The 18,115-nt window shown below is 40.8% G+C and overlaps 1 long non-coding RNA gene and 1 pseudogene across 2 annotated transcripts; one reads left to right on the top strand and one right to left on the bottom strand.

The window, feature by feature from the left end:
- Positions 1 to 4,146: 4,146 nt before the first annotated feature.
- The window catches only part of LOC116035217, a 34,815-nt pseudogene continuing 20,846 nt past the window's right edge, over positions 4,147 to 18,115 (top strand).
- On the bottom strand, positions 10,427 to 12,090 carry LOC116035218. Of its 2 annotated transcripts, XR_004101298.2 has the most exons (3): positions 11,743 to 12,090; positions 11,131 to 11,135; positions 10,427 to 10,631 (listed from the first exon to the last, which is right to left on the bottom strand). It is a non-coding gene; the product is annotated as an uncharacterized LOC116035218 (long non-coding RNA). The 2 variants fall into 2 exon arrangements; XR_004101297.2 differs by lacking the exon at positions 11,131 to 11,135 and having other exon boundaries at positions 10,427 to 10,633.

Raw genomic sequence — 18,115 nt, forward strand, 5'->3', positions numbered from 1 at the left:
CTGCTTCAACATCTTTATCATGTTCTCTGAGAATCTTTTCTTTATCTTTCAACTGATCAAGCAATTCCTCCAGTCTTTCAAAGCATGGTTCTTCCTTATCCAACTCACCATCAATCTTCTGGTTGAGTTTTGTTGTTGCAGTTCAGACCACTCCCCGCTTTATCTTCAGTTGCTTTAAATCCGCTGGATCCATGACTTGGGTTTGAATTTCCCCTGCAGCTTCTTTCTTTTTTCACTCCAAGTCAGTCTTCTCATTTTATTCTTCATGAACTGGATCCTTGATTCCTGGATTTCGGCACCAATTTGTTAAGTACAAGTAAAGATTCCAATGAGAAGAGTTTTCTTGTTGCATTAAAAACATTTTATTGCCTATTACTTTACAATTCTAATTTGCGCGGGGAAAAGGGAATGGAAACAAAGACAGTATGGAGTCTCTTTTTATCCTGGGAAACCCCAATATGCCACGCCCACTTTGACAGGGTATGTCCATATATGGAAACATGCGTCACACTTTAGAATTAACTCCTTACTGCAGGGGGGACATCTCCATTTGTAGAGCTAAATAAGCTGCATGTCTGTCTGCTGTCCATTGTTTATTTCTAAAGAAACACGACAATGTATAAAAGGCTCCATTACCTTGTAGCTCACGTTATGGCTCCGTAGCAGACGTTTTTATAAAAATAGGCTAACGATTGGGTCATAACCACGAGACTTACTGTCTCATAGTAGAGGAATTACCGTATAGTACAGGAGAAGCTCTCAGGCAGTTTGGACTTCCATTAGCTGTTTAAGTTTAATTACTAATGTTAACTATCATTTTAGTGATCAATAATTAGCCTGTGTCTATGTTCAGTGTTGGGAGTAACGCGTTACAAAAGTAACGCAATTACAGTAATGTATTCCTTTTTGCTGTAACGCAGTAATATAACGCATTACTAATTAAATTTCGGTAATATTATACTCGTTACAATCTCAGTAACGCGAGTTACAACGCATTTTAACGCAACATTTAGTGGTGCATTTTTTTTTTTAAGAATTCACCAACACCGCGACACATTTCTTCACGGAAAAAAAAAAAGCTGTATTAGTTTCCTGTCGCTGTATTCGATGGTTGAGATGACTGCAGAGACAGATACATTTGCGAGATGGACATTATTTTCAGGAGTTATTACGCTGCGTTGAAGTGAGCTGTCCTGTTTCTGTTCCCGTGGTCAGAACCAGAACCAGAGACGGTACGGACAGCATGTATGTCCCAACAGGTGACGGTACGTCAGCGGCTGGCAGATATAAACATGAATTAATGTTGAGGCTTGCTACACGTAAATATCATTGCATTTTATCAGCCGTGGAGAGTAACTCTGCCTGTAGTGGAATGGCTTCGAATGACGACCAAAAGCGCTTGTCTTTTACTGTGACCATTTACTGTTCAATGTGTTGCAGTTTTACAAACAAGAAAGTGAACAACTTGAGCCTGACGGACATGTTGCTTCTCAGTAAGCTAGCAAGAGTAGGCTACACAACAGACAACGTCCGTGTAGCCTACTTCAAAATAAAAGCACTTCCTGTGACGGTTCGCAGTAAAACTAAATTACTGTTAAATAAGGTTGTGTAGGCTACCTTTTCACAAATCAGCTGTAAATCAAGTACTGTAAATAATGTTAATAGTGAGTTTTAATCACACTATAATTGAACATTTCCTTTAGAGTGTTTTAACCTAAACAACATGAATTTCTTATTGAAGTGCTATAAACAAACATTTTACAACAATGCCGTACTTTTGAGTATTTTCATTTTCTCCTACTTGCCTATTATATGTTTTACTTATCTATTTTGTATAGCTTTAGTTACTTTGCATATTTATATTAATTATACAAAATATGAATCATCTATGATGTATTAAAGTGGATAAAGACGAGACTTTATTGATCCGGTGGTGAAATTCACAAGCTAGCTGCCAAATCAAACTTCCCCTGTTATTTTGGTGAAAGTAACTCAAAAGTAATGCAAAAGTAGTGTAACGCATTACAATTCAGAGACAGTAATATTGTAATATAACTAATTACTCTCAAATGACAGTAACTAATAATCTATAATGTATTACATTTTGGAAGTAACTTGCCCAACACTGCCTATGTTATCTCCTTACATATACCTACGCTCTCCATCTCTGCTAGATTGGGAATGATTGAGATTTCTCTTGGCACAGCTACCAGAAGACTTCCAACTTTCAGACAGGTTGCTCACGTCACATCTACGTCTTCAAGCTCAGTTGGAGGCTGCTCAGTAACGCTCAGCCATCACCGGGAAAGAGCTTCTAATATCCTTCACTGGTCTCCGTCCAGAGCAACGGGGTCTGGTGGTCCATTCTTTTACTGTCTATGGGCGAGATGCGGCTCAGTGTGTGTGTGTGACTGGCTGGGTTAACACACACCAACCGTCCCTCTAAAAAACTTTTAACTTTCTAACTTTATTTTGTAAATCCAGAAAACCGCCATCATGGATCTGGACCTGGCTGTCATCATCCCTGCCATCATTTTCACTGTCGTCGCCATCTATTTTGCTTCTTCATACCTGATCAAGAAGCCCGACGCCTCCGGATCCGCAGCCGGGAAGAAGAAGCCTAAAGTCGGCTACGGAGACGACGTCCACCCCTCCAGAGCTGTGGCTCCGCGGCTTCCGGCGGAGAAGATCCACGTTAAGGTAAGACACATCTGACTCAGCAGTTTTTTTAATGTTAAATTCATTCATTTTGCAAATCAAATCTACAAAATAAATGACATACCTACAGCAAAGTTAATCATCAGTTGCTAAAGAGTCGATATCGCCACTTGAGATTTCCCTCCAGCTCCAGGTTAAAACAAAATAGTAACGTTCTCCAAGCAAACTTGTGTGTGTTTGTGTCTGTGAATGTGTGGGTGTGTCTGTGTCTGTGCCTGTGTGTGTGTGTGTGTGTGTGTGTGTGTGTGTGTGTGTGTGTAGGGAAACATTTGATCCATAAATGTAGATATTTTAAGACCAAACCCTCCCTGATCTGTTGGAAGAATGACTTTAATCTTTTGTGTAAGTCATTGAAACAGTTTAAGGACAAAAAAGCCCTTAAATTGATTTCTTAACTTGAAAATCTTAAGTTAATTTGTATTTCTTTTCTCTGATTGTATGTTCTTCTTTATGTTGATTAGTTATGTAGAAGCTCTTAGGTTTGGTTTCTATGCTCGATTTCTGAAGTGGATTTGTAAATGGGTCTTGTTTGTTTGTTTGTATATCTGTACTCTGAATAAAGAAATAAAAAAGAAAAAGAAAATAAATAAAATGGGTTGCTCCGTGTTGTCGGGGCTGAACGTGCCCCTGCTGATCTTTATTAACATGTGACTCGTGTTCAGGGCATTTCCTGTTTAAAGTTTACTTTCACTTTCACACAGGTTGTGTCACAGTTAGTAGTAACTGTCCGTCCTCTGTCTTTCTGTGTCTCTAATCAGTAACGTGACTGTCCTTTATCTCAAAGTGGAAACAATGTTATCAACACTCTTTCCATGAGTTTATTAGCTTTGACAAAGTGATCTTTAATGTTTTCCCCAACCCGCCAGCTACATGCCTCTTCATAAGACAGCCAGATTTCAACAGAGACAAAGCTAAATAACTCAGATAATGATTAAAAGTCATTGTTGTCAAATTTTTTACTTGGTAGTTTATTTTTGTTAGTTTAACATTTATGTCTCTTTGTCGTTGTGCATTTTTAAAAGTTATGTTGTCAGCGTTTTGAGGCTCAAGAGGTGTCTTTGATAAACGTTCAGAGTAGAACTACAGCAGCTGATGATGCATTCAGCTGAGAGTGATGTGAAAGAGACAAGAAGAGCCAATGAGAAATGATGTTGTTTCCTCTGCAGATGAGAGGCTGAGTTCAGCAGCATGAATCCGTGTGATAGTAGAATTAATTTAGACAGAATATTTACTTTTGGTTCATTAATTACCATTATATAATGATCCATGAATGAATCTTGAATTATTATTTGTTTCCACAAATATCATCATAACATAATCTACAAAACTGGTCTGTTTTGATAATCCGAGTATTTTTAAACTCCCCAAAAAAATTCTGTTAATTGACGATTTTCTTTTTGTTTATCTTTTGGATCTTTGCAGGGACAAACGATGGCAACCCCTCAAAAAGTCGTCTTGGGAATTTTAGAAGACTTGGGAGACGAGGACTTTGGAAAATTTAAGTGGCACCTGCAGGGAGTCCTAAAAGACTTCCCAGCAATCCCAAAGAGTAAACTGCAGAATGTGAACAGGGAGAACACAGTGGATACAATGTTCCAGACCTACAGTATTAACACTATTAATGTGACCAGAATAGTTTTAGTGAATATCAATCAAAATGATCTAGTGAAGAAGTTATCGTGTCATGGAGAAGTCATCATCTCAGTACCTGCAGGTAAGTCATAATAATTATGAATTAAAAAAATGGATGTAACAAAGATCAAACTTATATATCACAATCTTGAACAAACATTATCTTTGTTGCCAATGTCTCCCTCTTATCTTCAAAGATATATATGCTGTGTTGACAAAAATAGAACAATCTACCAAACATCCACAAGAGAAAATGAATTTAAAGTTTCTCAGAGAACAAAAAATGATGAAACAAAGTCAGACTCTGCTGGTTAAAATTTGCACACACTGATGTCACTGTAAGATACTGCTTGGGCAAAATTAATTCCCTTTGTAATTAAGTCATATACCTTCTGGTTTATTTTGACAATGTAGAGTTCATAGATATAGGACTGAGATACCCAACATATCAGTTGTTTTTGAGGAATACTAAGTCATTTTACAATAGTTAACATATTCAGGACCTCGTCGTCAAATGGGCTGAAAAGATTTCATGAATACAGAAATGTGCACACTCACATTCACCAGAACAAACCCTCATTGAATTCATTGTTTTTTTCATTCAGAGATTCTTGCTGCGTGCCAGCGAAAAGTCAAATCCATCTTACATAAGAAGTTCAATGGTGTGTTTGAGGGGATTGCTAAAGCTGGGAACAAAACCCTTCTGAATCAGATGTTCATAAATATCCACATCACAGAGGGAGGGACTGCAGAGGTCAATGATGAACATGAGGTCAGACAGATTGAAACAGCATCCTGGATATCGGACCGACCAGAAACAACAATCGCATGTGAAGACATCTTTAAAACCCCACCTGGAAGAGATGAACCAATCAGAACAGTGATGACAAAGGGAGTGGCTGGCATCGGGAAAACAGTCTTAACACAGAAGTTCACTCTGGACTGGGCTGAAGGCAAAGCCAACCAGGACATCCAGTTCACATTTCCATTCACCTTCAGAAAGCTGAATATGCTGAAAGACAAAAAGTACAGCTTGGTGGAACTTGTTGATTACTTCTTTAGTGAAACCAAAGAAGCAGGAATCTGCAGGTTTGAAGAGGTCGTGTTCATCTTTGATGGTCTGGACGAGTGTCGATTTCCTCTGGACTTCCACAAATCTGAGATCCTGACTGATGTTACAACGTCCACCTCATTGGGTGTGCTACTGACAAACCTCATAAGGGGGAATCTTCTTCCCTCTGCTCGCCTCTGGATAACCACACGACCTGCAGCAGCCAATCAGATCCCTCCTGATTGTGTTGACATGGTGACAGAGGTCAGAGGGTTCACTGACCCTCAGAAGGAGGAGTACTTCAGGAAGAGATTCACAGATGGGAAGCAGGCCAGCAGAATCATCTCCCACATCAAGACATCACGAAGCCTCCACATCATGTGTCACATCCCAGTCTTCTGCTGGATCACTGCTAAAGTTCTGGGGAACATCTTGAAGACCAGAGAGGGAGGAGAGCTGCCAAAGACCCTGACTGAGATGTACATTCACTTCCTGGTAGTTCAGTCCAAATTGAAGAACATCAAGTATGATGGAGGAGCTGAGACAGATCCACACTGGAGTCCAGAGAACAGGAAGATGATCCAGTCTCTGGGAAAACTGGCTTTTGAGCAGCTGCAGAAAGGCAACCTGATCTTTTATGAATCAGATCTGACAGAGTGTGGCATCGATATCACAGCAGCCTCAGTGTACTCAGGAGTGTTCACGCAGATCTTTAAAGAGGAGAGTGAACTGTACCAGGACAAGGTGTTTTGCTTCATCCATCTGAGTTTTCAGGAGTTTCTGGCTGCTCTTCATGTCCATCTGACATCCGTCAAGTCTGGAGTCAACCTGCTGTCACAAGAACAAACAACATCATGGCTGCCTAATGTCTTCAGAAAAAAACATCTCCACCAGAGTGCTGTGGACAAGGCCTTACAGAGTCCAAATGGACACCTGGACTTGTTCCTCCGCTTCCTCCTCGGTCTTTCTCTTCAGACCAATCAGAGTCTCCTACGAGGCCTGCTGACACAGACAGAAAATAGTTCACAGACCAATCAGGAAACAGTGGAGTACATCACAGAGAAGATGGATGAGAATCTGTCTCCAGAGAGAAGCATCAATCTGTTCCACTGTCTGAATGAATTGAATGATCGATCTCTAGTGGAGGAGATCCAAAAGTACCTGAGTTCAGGAAGTCTCTCCACAGATGAACTGTCTCCTGCTCAATGGTCAGCTCTGGTCTTCATCTTACTGTCATCAGAAGAAGATCTGGATGTGTTTGACCTGAAGAAATACTCTGCTTCAGAGGAGGCTCTTCTGAGGCTGCTGCCAGTGGTCAAAGCCTCCAAAAAAGCTCTGTAAGTACAACGGTAGCTGGACTCATATATCATAACTTAAGTGCTCTGCTGTTGTTTCAATTTCTTGATTCTTTTTTCTTCATTATCGTCTCTTCAGGCTGAGTGGCTGTAACCTGTCAGAGAGAAGCTGTGAAGCTCTGTCCTCAGTTCTCAGCTCCCAGTCCTCTAGTCTGAGAGATCTGGACCTGAGTAACAACAACCTGAAGAATTCAGGAGGGAAGCTGCTGTCGGCTGGACTTCAGAGTCCACACTGTAAACTGGAGAATCTCAGGTCAGGATTCATCAACCTGTTTAACTGATGTTCACCTAAATTCTGATTTACATGAATGGATAAACTTGTAACGTGCCTAAGATTGTCTCTGCTTGTATGATTTCAAACAGTTGTCTTTATTTAGTTTCAATCTCTTTCCATGAACATGTTTGTTTTCTTCTCACTCTGTTGTTGGAACTTGAAATATCAGACTCAGACTCCAGAGCTACCATTAATGTTGTCATATTGTTGATGGACATTATTGGGTGTTTGACTGTGAGTAGAAAGGAATCATTGAGAATGTTAATGTAATCCCACAGTATCCTAAGATCATGTGACTTGTGTTGTTCTGTGTGTTTGCAGCCTGTCAGGCTGTCTGATCTCAGAGGAAGGCTGTTCTTCTCTGGTCTCAGCTCTGAGCTGCAACCCCTCCCATCTGAGAGAGCTAGACCTGAGCTACAATCATCCAGGGGACTCAGGAGTGAAGCTGCTGTCAGCTGGACTTAAGGATCCACTCTGGAGAATGGACACTCTCAGGTATAAACACTGGCTGAACATAAAAATGAGGTATTTGTGTAGGAGGATCTCCAGCAACTAAAATGATAATTCCCTATTGTTGAAGATTGCTGCAGTTTGGACAGATATCTGCCATTTAAAGAAACTTTTGTTTGAGAAATATTAATATTTCATTACTAGTGTTGGGAGTAACGCATTACAAAAGTAACACAATTACAGTAGCTATGTTTCCATCCACACGGTTTTATCTGAATTAAGTGATATCGAATAAAAAATGCCTTATGGAAACAGTAAAATTCGATTGAATTTCATGAATATCAACTCAAAGAAAATACGTTCGGTCTCATCGGATTTTATCTTGATTGATATACGGCTTATGTGATAAAGCTCTGTAAGTACAACGGTACAACGGATAAACGCTGATGGAAACGTTATTTGCCGAATAAATAATGAATTGCGATTAAGTTTTAGGTCATTTTATGGTTGCAACCCGCCACAAAACAAAGAAGAAGTTTAAGTTCATTTCCGCCCAGTATTTCTGCTCTATTTGCACACATGGCGGGTGTCAACAAAGACAGATGTAAGTGGACGAACAAGGAGACGCACTACCGGGAGTGCCGACACAAATGTCCCTTATGATGCAACGATCGTCTACCACAGCCTGTAGTACGATTGATGGCCAGCCCTTTCTATTGACAAAATCCCTGTAGCCTTCAGCAGGGGGTCTAATCGGGATGTGAGTCCCATCTATTGCGCCATACACCTGTGGCACAAGGTGCGCTCTGGAGTTACGCAGCGAGATATCATGCACCTTATCCACTCCAGGTAGGTATATATACCTTTGCATCATCCTCGTTCGTATGGCATTGCAGACGGCGTTAACTGTTTGGAGTGCTGTCATTCCCACACCACAGGCCGCCTCCGTTGTCGTCGGGCATTTAAGTGCATCTGCATCATCATAGCTTGATATGTCGCTATCAGCTGGCACATAAGCACTATTACAACTTGTGCAATATTGATCATTTGTTGGTAGATGGCGCGATCCATTTTGTCTAGCAAAACTTTGTTTGCAAATGTTTGCTTGAATGTTGTGCGATTCAGTGCGAAAATGAATGGAAACACCTTAAGATGTCTAAAATCAATTTGATATACCAATCTGATCGCAAAACAGCATGTGACGTCATTACGCACAGGTTTTTATTCGCTTTAAAGCCGTTTGATGGAAACACACTTTCACTAGCTTTATTCGCATGAGTTGTTTTACCGAACTTTAGATAATTTGATTGATAATTGGATGGATGGATTGGATTAGCTAGTTATTGGTGTTGGGGAGTAACAGAATACATGTACCAGTATTAGGTATTCAGAATACAAATTATGAGTAACTGTAATCCGTTACAGTTACAATTTAAATAGTTGGTATTTAGAATACAGTTACATTGTTGAAATCAATGGGTTACATGACGATACTTATCTGTTTCATGAGTTTATTCACTATCTAAATAAATGAAGGCAACTCCATGCATTTCCCAGAAGCCATGAAGAATATGAAAATGAAAAAATTAGTTATTTGCGTGATCACTGATAGAGGTAGAGATGGAGCCGGAACCGGCACAACAGAGCCAGGGCAGGAATGCGTTTCTATCTTGGAAATTCAAACAGCATTTTACATTAAAGAAAGAACAGGGAGTACTAAATATAACTGTGCAGTGCAACCTCTGTTTGCCAGCAACCAACCTCCTTTCAGCATCCAAATTACTCTACCTCCAACCTGAAGAAGCATCTTAAAGTAAGTTATTGTTTTTAATTAGCCAAGGGTAGTCGTCTGATGTAGTTTCACTGGTCACCTTGCTATTTTATAGTTGTATCAGGTAGCTACCTGCTTAGTTGACATGCGACTTTACATTCTCCTATGTGTTGATTTACTAGCCCCAGAGCCATTGAAAGACTGACTAGCCCTGTTTAACATATTAGCTAATGTTAGCTAGTTCGGGACTACAAATACAAAAGTCTATCTGCTTGTTCAGGTACACATTCAGCCAGTTGGAACAGAAGAACACACCAGAATAGGCCTGTTTAGTAAGCAGTATTTGATGGCTGCATTCCTACACTTTTGAAATACAATTCAATGTGTTAGTAATCCAAGTATTCAGAATACGTTACTCAGATTGAGTAACGTAACGGATTATGTTACAAATTACATTTTTGGGCATGTATTCAGTATTCTGTAACGGAAAACGTTTTGAAAGTATCCTTCCCAACACTGACACTGATGTATTCTTTTTGGCTGTAACACAGTAATATAACAGATTACTAATAAAATGTCGGTAATATACCCGTTACAATCTCAGTAATGCGAGTTACAACAAATTTTTACCCAACATTTAGTGGTGTTTCGTGGTTTGAAGAACCGCGAAACATTTTGTCACAGAAAAAGGTCTGTGAGTGCTATTTCCTGTTGCTGGACTCGATGGTTGAGATGACTGCAGAGACGGATACGTTTGCCAGATGGACATTATTTTCAGGAGTTTTTTACGCTGCGTTGAAGTGAGTCACTGTTGCCATGGTCCAAGCCAGAATCAGAGATGGCACGGACAACATCTGTGTCCCAACAGGTACCGGTACATCAGCGCGGACAGCTGTGAGTCCGAGCACCTGACAGATAAAAAACATGTCTGTTTAGGCTTGCTACACGTTATATAAGCATTCGATTTTATCAGCGGTGGAAAGTAACTATAACGTACTTCATTAGAATTTTAAGGTACTTTTAACTAAGTATTTTCATTTTCTCCTTCTTTATATTTCTACTCCACCAAATTTGAAAGTCAAGTAGGCCTATTGTACGTCTTACTTCACTATTTATTTTATAGATTAAGATACTTTGTAGATTCAGATTAATAACACAAATGAATATGAGTAAATTATGATGTACAGTACAGGCCAAAAGTTTGGACACACCTTCTCATTCAATGCGTTTCCTTTATTTTCATGACTATTTACATTGTAGATTCTCACTGAAGGCATCAAAACTATGAATGGACACGTGGAATTATGTACTTAACAAAAAAGTGTGAAATAACTGAAAACATGTCTTATATTCTAGTTTCTTCAAAGTAGCCACCCTTTGCTCTGATTGCTGCTTTGCACACTCTTGGCATTCTCTTGATGAGCTTCAAGAGGTAGTCACCTGAAATGGTTTTCCAACAGTCTTGAAGGAGTTCCCAGAGATGCTTAGCACTTGTTGGCCCTTTTGCCTTCACTCTGCGGTCCAGCTCACCCCAAACAATCTTGATTGGGTTCAGGTCCAGTGACTGTGGAGGCCAGGTCATCTGGCGCAGCACTCCATCACTCTTCTTCTTGGTCAAATAGCCCTTACACAGCCTGGAGGTGTGTTTGGGGTCATTGTCCTGTTGAAAATGGTATGTGGATAAATGATGGTCCAACTAAACGCAAACCGGATGGGATGGCATGTCGCTGCAGGATGCTGTGGTAGCCATGCTGGTTCAGTATGCCTTCAATTTTGAATAAATCCCCAACAGTGTCACCAGCAAAGCACCCCCACACCATCACACCTCCTCCTCCATGCTTCACGGTGGGAACCAGGCATGTAGAACCCATCCGTTCACCTTTTCTGCGTCGCACAAAGACACGACGGTTGGAACCAAAGATCTCAAATTTGGACTTATCAGACCAAAGCACAGATTTCCACTGGTCTAATGTCCATTCCTTGTGTTTCTTGGCCCAAACAAATCTCTTCTGCTTGTTGCCTCTCCTTAGCAGTGGTTTCCTAGCAGCTATTTGACCATGAAGGCCTGATTCGCGCAGTCTCCTCTTAACAGTTGTTCTAGAGATGTGTCTGCTGCTAGAACTCTGTGTGGCATTCATCTGGTCTCTAATCTGAGCTGCTGTTAACTTGCGATTTCTGAGGCTGGTGACTCGGATGAACTTATCCTCAGCAGCAGAGGTGACTCTTGGGCTTCCTTTCCTGGGGCGGTCCTCATGTGAGCCGGTTTCGTTGTAGCGCTTGATGGTTTTTGCGACTGCACTTGGGGACACATTCAAAGTTTTTGCAATTTTCCGGACTGACTGACCTTCATTTGCTAAAGTAATGATGGCCACTCGTTTCTCTTTACTTAGCTGATTGGTTTTTGCCATAATATGAATTCTAACAGTTGTCCAATAGGGCTGTCGGCTGTGTATCAACCTGACTTCTGCACAACACAACTGAGGGTCCCAACCCCATTAATAAGGGAATAAATTCCACTAATTAACCCTGACAAGGCACACCTGTGAAGTGAAAACCATTTCAGGTGACTACCTCATGAAGCTCATTGAGAGAACACCAAGGGTTTGCAGCACTATCAAAAAAGCAAAGGGTGGCTACTTTGAAGAAACTAGAATATAAGACATGTTTTCAGTTATTTCACACTTTTTTGTTAAGTACATAATTCCATATGTGTTCATTCATAGTTGTGATGCCTTCATTGAGAATCTACAATGTAAATAGTCATGAAAATAAAGGAAACGCATTGAATGAGAAGGTGTGTCCAAACTTTTGGCATGTACTGTATAAAAGTGGATAAAGATGAAACTTTATTGATCCCGTGGTGAAATCACCAAGCTACCTGCCAAACAGGGTGTTCAGGGAGGGGCCGGGGTGGCACCCGCCCCCCCTGAAATATGATTGCCCCTCCTCGTGCCCCACCCAATCCAAAAAACAGGGTGGGATAACTGGCTGAATCAGCATTAAATTTGTCTTCTATCTATACAGCTTGCGAACGTAATTGTGGGTTAGCCCAGTGCAGTTTAACGTTAACTTTACCTTGATCAAACCAATTATACCTAAAATAACTTCATGAGCATGTTAAACGATGTTGTAACCTTACAACGGTACCGTTCCCCACCAAGCATTAGCATGAGCTACTTGTCAACGTAACACATAATGTGAAGCTGGATCAATCTATTGAAATGTATCAATAAATAAGATCTCTGCTGTATTATTGTCTTGTAAGTGGCATGTAATCAATGACCAAATGATGCCGTGTGGCAGAAAGCAAGCTGTGTTTACAGTTACTGATTATTATTCTTTCTATGACAATGTATGATTTACATTTACTCTCGAATGTATCGTCTGGGCTCCCGTGTTTTGACGGAAGTTAGAGGAACCAGAGGGGTCAAAGGTTTTTTGACGCCACTGACAGGCGACTAAATGAAATGTCCCGTCATTAAAATAAAATAACAGATTTCTCTGGGTTTGAACATTGTTGGAAACATTTGGGATAGTGTAAGTACACAACTCAACAAAATATACATAGATATAGAAGTTTTTAGACAGTTTAATGCAGAAATATACCTGTAATGTTTCCTTAATGAACATCCACATTTTGCCTTAAGTGCCCATAGAAAATGTGTTTTGTATTCGGATATACAATTTGCTGACGTCACACTGAAAGTTGGCAATATGATAATGAATGAACTATGTTTAGTTCATTCATTATCATATTGCCAACTTAGGCCTCCTGCACACTGCCTGCGTGGCGTGTCAGGTTAGAGCTTGCACACTGCCTGCGTGGCGTGTCAGGTTAGAGCTTGCACACTGCCTGCGTGGCGTGTCAGGTTAGAGCTTGCACACTGCCTGCGTGACACGCACGTCTCAGGCGCGGCTTGAGCCGCGCCGACAACGCGCGCATGCTAGAAATAGGACCGACGCCTATTTCTCACGCAACACGCAAACGTGTTTGAAGCATTTCCAGGCAAAATAGAATACGAAAAGATGTTTATATTATTTTGTCACAAATACATTTAATAAATGACCTGGCCTTAGGGTTACCCCCAACAATATTAATGCAAACTTAGATCATTCTTCATTAAGGGGAGACACCCCAGGATAAACCATCATTTTTCAATTTTGAGATTTTTGGCAATTTTTTCTTTCAGACTATTGGGGGGAAATCATCTAAAATACACATTAACATGTTAATTTTACACTTTGTCTATTTATGCCTGTAACCGTCTCCTTACAACTTTAACCACGCCCACGTATGCAGGTCACACCCACTTTCATAACATTTGAACCATTTGAGGTAGAGTCTTCTGTGTGGTATCATTGAACTCAGCAGAGACTTCCTTTTTTATTGGTCATGGTTTGGCCCGCCCCCTATGATTTGGCCACGCCCCCTTTCACAGCTAATGAACTGTATGATGTAGAGTCTTGTGTGAGGTATCATTGAACTCAGCATAGAGTTCCCTTTTCATTGGTGGCGATTTGCCCCGCCCCACATGCTTTAACCACGCCCCCTTTAGTAGCTAATGACGCATTTCGTGTACACTATTGTGTGAGGTGTCATTGAACTCAGAGTTCCTTTTTGATTGTGCTGGTTTGACCCGGCCCCTATGCGTTAGTCACGCCCCTTTGAATCAGCAGGGAGTATCATTGATCTCAGCAGGGAGTTCCCTTTTCATTGGTGACGATTTGCGATGTCTGATTGCCGCGAAAATGCACAGTCGCAAGGAGCGGTGTCCGCCAGTAACCCCGACGCACGCAGAGGTGCGAGGGCCCGTCCAACACTGCTTGCAGCTTTAATTTATTTATTTGTCTTTATGGTCCTACAACTTTTTTTATATTCAAGTGATCTCACTGCAGCACACATATTCTAATAGCCCAGTTTGTCCTGAAAAAAAACTGGTATTTATAGAATGACTGTGGAGAACAGGGTTGATGTTCTACAAGCTTTATTAATCTCTACAGAGAAAGGTCCATGTACATTAAAACTGAACCTTGAACCTACTGACCTCAGGACAGGACTTTGAGAAGTATTTCTCCAGCTTTCAGATTGTTCCTTCATCAGTGTATAATAATGTGTGAGAGTGATGTAATGCCCCCCCCCCCCTCCTCCTTTCAGGGTGGAGCCGGCTGGAGTCAGATGGCTGACACCAGGTCTGAGGAAGTGTAAGTGTGTTTTTAATTTCATTCATCAAACTGTGACATCACTCATTCAACCCTCTGATGTCATCATCAAAGTGCTGATTGGTTAATAACTGCAGCTGTGTTGTGTCTCCTTCTCTCCGTCAGATTCCTGTGAACTCACACTGGACACAAACACAGTGAACACAGAACTCAAACTGTCTGACAACAACAGGAAGGTGACATATGTGGAGGAGAAGCAGCCATATCCTGATCATCCAGAGAGGTTTCACTATTATCATCAGCTGCTGTGTAGAGATGGTCTGACTGGTCGCTGTTACTGGGAGGTCGAGAGGAGCGGAAAGGTTGATATATCAGTGAGTTACAGAGGAATCAGCAGGAGGGGAGTCAGTGATGACTGTTGGTTTGGAGGTAATGATCAGTCCTGGAGTCTGAGGTGCACTGATGATGGTTACTCTGTCTGGCACAATAACAGAACAACAGACCTCCGTCTCTCCTCCTCCTCTGTCTCTGAGAGAGTAGCAGTGTATGTGGACTGTCCTGCTGGCTCTCTGTCCTTCTACAGAGTCTCCTCTGGCTCACTGATCCACCTCCACACCTTCAACACCACATTCACTCAGCCTCTCTATCCTGGGTTTGGGTTTAGGTTTGGGCATTTTACTCGCTTTAGGATGTTTTGTGAGTCACTGTTTGTGTTTGTGATTGTGGTTATTTTTGGGGTTGGGGTTTTGTTGGGGTTTTTGTTTGAGTTACTGTTTGTGTTTGTGTTTGGGTTTAGGTTTGGGTTTGGGGTTTTGTTTGAGATTTTGCTGATTGGGTTTGTGTCGGAGTTGTGGTTAGGGTTTGGGTCACTGTCCAGGTTATGGTCCAGGTTACAGTCCTGGTCATATGGTGACTCAGTGTTTCTGTGTCCTGTGTAGAGAGAGAGTCTCCTCCTGTCAGAGAACCAGACAGTTGGGTCTGATCAGGATCATCAGCTGATGTTAGTGAGGAGAATGTGGGTATCACCAATAATTTCCTGAATGGATTAGATTCTGCTCCACACAGCTAAATGACATGTAATGCTCTTCATCATCGTCTCCAAAAGCTGCATTCAGCAACCACCTTGCTGCTTATCTGACAGCTTTAGTTCCTTTACACATTCAGATTAGTAAAACTAAATACAATCAGATAATAAATGATGACGTATTATTACTAGGGCTGTGAATCAATTAAAAAATCTAATCGAATTAATTACATACTCTGTGATTAATTAATCAAAATTAATCTTATACATAATTAACGGTGCCTGAACCGATACTTTTATAGAAAGTAAAAGAAAAGAAAAAAGAAGGGTACTAAACAACAGTCGGTGACATTAAAGAAGGGCTTGTTTATTGCTAAGGCCATATGGTCAAAATTAAATGATTTAATAATAATTTATAATAACAATAACTTATTTCACTAGTAAATTGCTGTTTAACGACAAAAACAACCATCAGATGCGAAAAGGACATTTACAATAACTTCAAATGCACCACGACGCTGTAGTTTACCAGTTTCATTGAACATACCATCTGTGTTGTTTTTCCGACGGCAGCTGCAGATTGTTACATCCCGCTGTTGAATCCTCTACAGTAAAACACAGTCAAACTTTACACCGTTTAGCGTTAGCTGTCAGCATTTTAACCGTGTTTAATCCAGCTACTAGCTAGCTGTAGGCTAACGTTAGCTGCTGTCGAGTATAGTGTTAACTAGCTAGCGGTAGGCTAACGTTAGCTGCTGTCGAATATAGTGTTAACTAGCTAGCGGTAGGCTAACGTTAACTGCTGTTGAGTATAGTGTTAACTAGCTAGCGGTAGGCTAACGTTAGCTGCTGTCGAGTATAGTGTTAACTAGCTAGCGGTAGGCTAACGTTAGCTGCTGTCCAGTATAGTGTTAACTAGCGTCACGTGCAGCGGTGTTTGTGTTTCCTGTATCGTCTTCAGAGCATCAGAGAGAAGAGCAGACATATCAGTGGCTCCAGATTTCGGTAGCCAGGGTTGGCAGGAAGAAGATTTTTACAAGTAAATGTTCCAGTTAATGATCCAGGCAGCACATTCTCGTCTCCCTCCTTCATTTTACAGTCCAATGGAGGCTAGAACGGCTCCGGGTCAAACGTCAATATGGAATGGATTAATCTGCGTTCTTTTTTTTAACGTGTTATTTTTTCTCAGATTAATTAATCAAAATGAACACGTTATTTTGACAGCCCTAATTATTACAGATCAATAGCTGCAACATTAAAGTCATCAGTCATTAGAAACTAGTAATATCATACTGATTATTCTGCAGAATCACCACTTTTACGTTTGGTACTTTAAGTAATTTTATGCTGATACGTTTGTACTTTTACTTATTTCTACACTGTGGTATCAGTACTTTAACTTGAGTACTTTGTGGTATATTTTCTATTCTTATTTTTTATTATGATATCATATTTTTATTTTCTTATTATAATTCTAAGAGTCAGTCAGTTTTGTCGTTAGTAAACCTCCGTAAAGATCTGTTCCGCTCGTTCTCCACGTTTGTTGCAACCCAGTCTCACGGCAGTTCCTGAAATGGTCACGTTATGTAATCTATTGATTTGTGTACAGTGTACGTGTGAGCACGTATTTAAATGGGAAGCATATTTCGTGATCACACCACAACTACGGTACGGAGTAGTATGAAAAGGCGAAAATCCGCATAGGGAGGTTGGTCGGGGTGGTGGAAACAACACAGGACATTCAGAGGCTTTTTATTTCCACGTTCTTCTTTTCCTAAACACAACCGTCCCGTTGTAGTTGCGTGTCCCCCAGAGACCGCGGGTCTCGTGCCAGCTTGTGACGTATCCTTTCCCTGTTCTTTTAAACCCAACCTCCGTATAGATGCTTCCCATTCCCATTTTGTGCTGAGCACCACGAAAAAAACAACATAATCGTGTACATGTACACGAATCAATAGATTAAAAAAAATTTGACCATTTCTCGAACTGCTGTGAGACCGTGTTGTTTGTTTTCTCCCCTGAGTGATTCTGATTGGCTGGCGACGTTTGAACTAAATATATATATATATAACTATATTGAATATAAAGTTATAAATAACGTTTGAGCCCAGGGGAATGTTCACCTCTAAAAGATAGAGAGACAGGCAGACAGACAGACAGACAGGCAGGCAGGCAGACAAACAGACAGACAGACACACACACAGACAGACAGACACAGACAGACAGACAGATGGTTCTGTGTAACATCAACTTCATTGGACGAGGACACTAGCCTTGGTCCAGTGGTGAATGAATGTATTGACTGGTGTGAGCGCTCCTTCCTAAACATTAACGTCTTGAAAACCAAAGAAATGATGATTGATTTCAGGAAGAAGCCTCTGCCAAGTTCTCCTGTTTTTATCCATGGCCAGGCTGTTGATGTTGTACTGCAGTACAAATATCTGGGCACAGTTATTGATAATAACTTGACATTTGAGGCCAACATAGATGCAGTTTGTGTTAAGGCCCACCAACCAATGTATTGTTTTCAGAAGTTGAGATGTTTTAATGTTGATACATCTTTTATTAAAATGTTTATTTTTCAGTGTCTGTTTTAACTTTTTCTCTTTTATCTGCTGGTTTGAATCACTTAATTTGAAAAATGTGCACCGACTAAACAGCATCGTTGAGAGGTTTTGCA

Source organism: Sander lucioperca, chromosome 1 (assembly GCF_008315115.2).
Source record: "Sander lucioperca isolate FBNREF2018 chromosome 1, SLUC_FBN_1.2, whole genome shotgun sequence".
Taxonomy (NCBI): Eukaryota; Metazoa; Chordata; class Actinopteri; order Perciformes; family Percidae; genus Sander; species Sander lucioperca.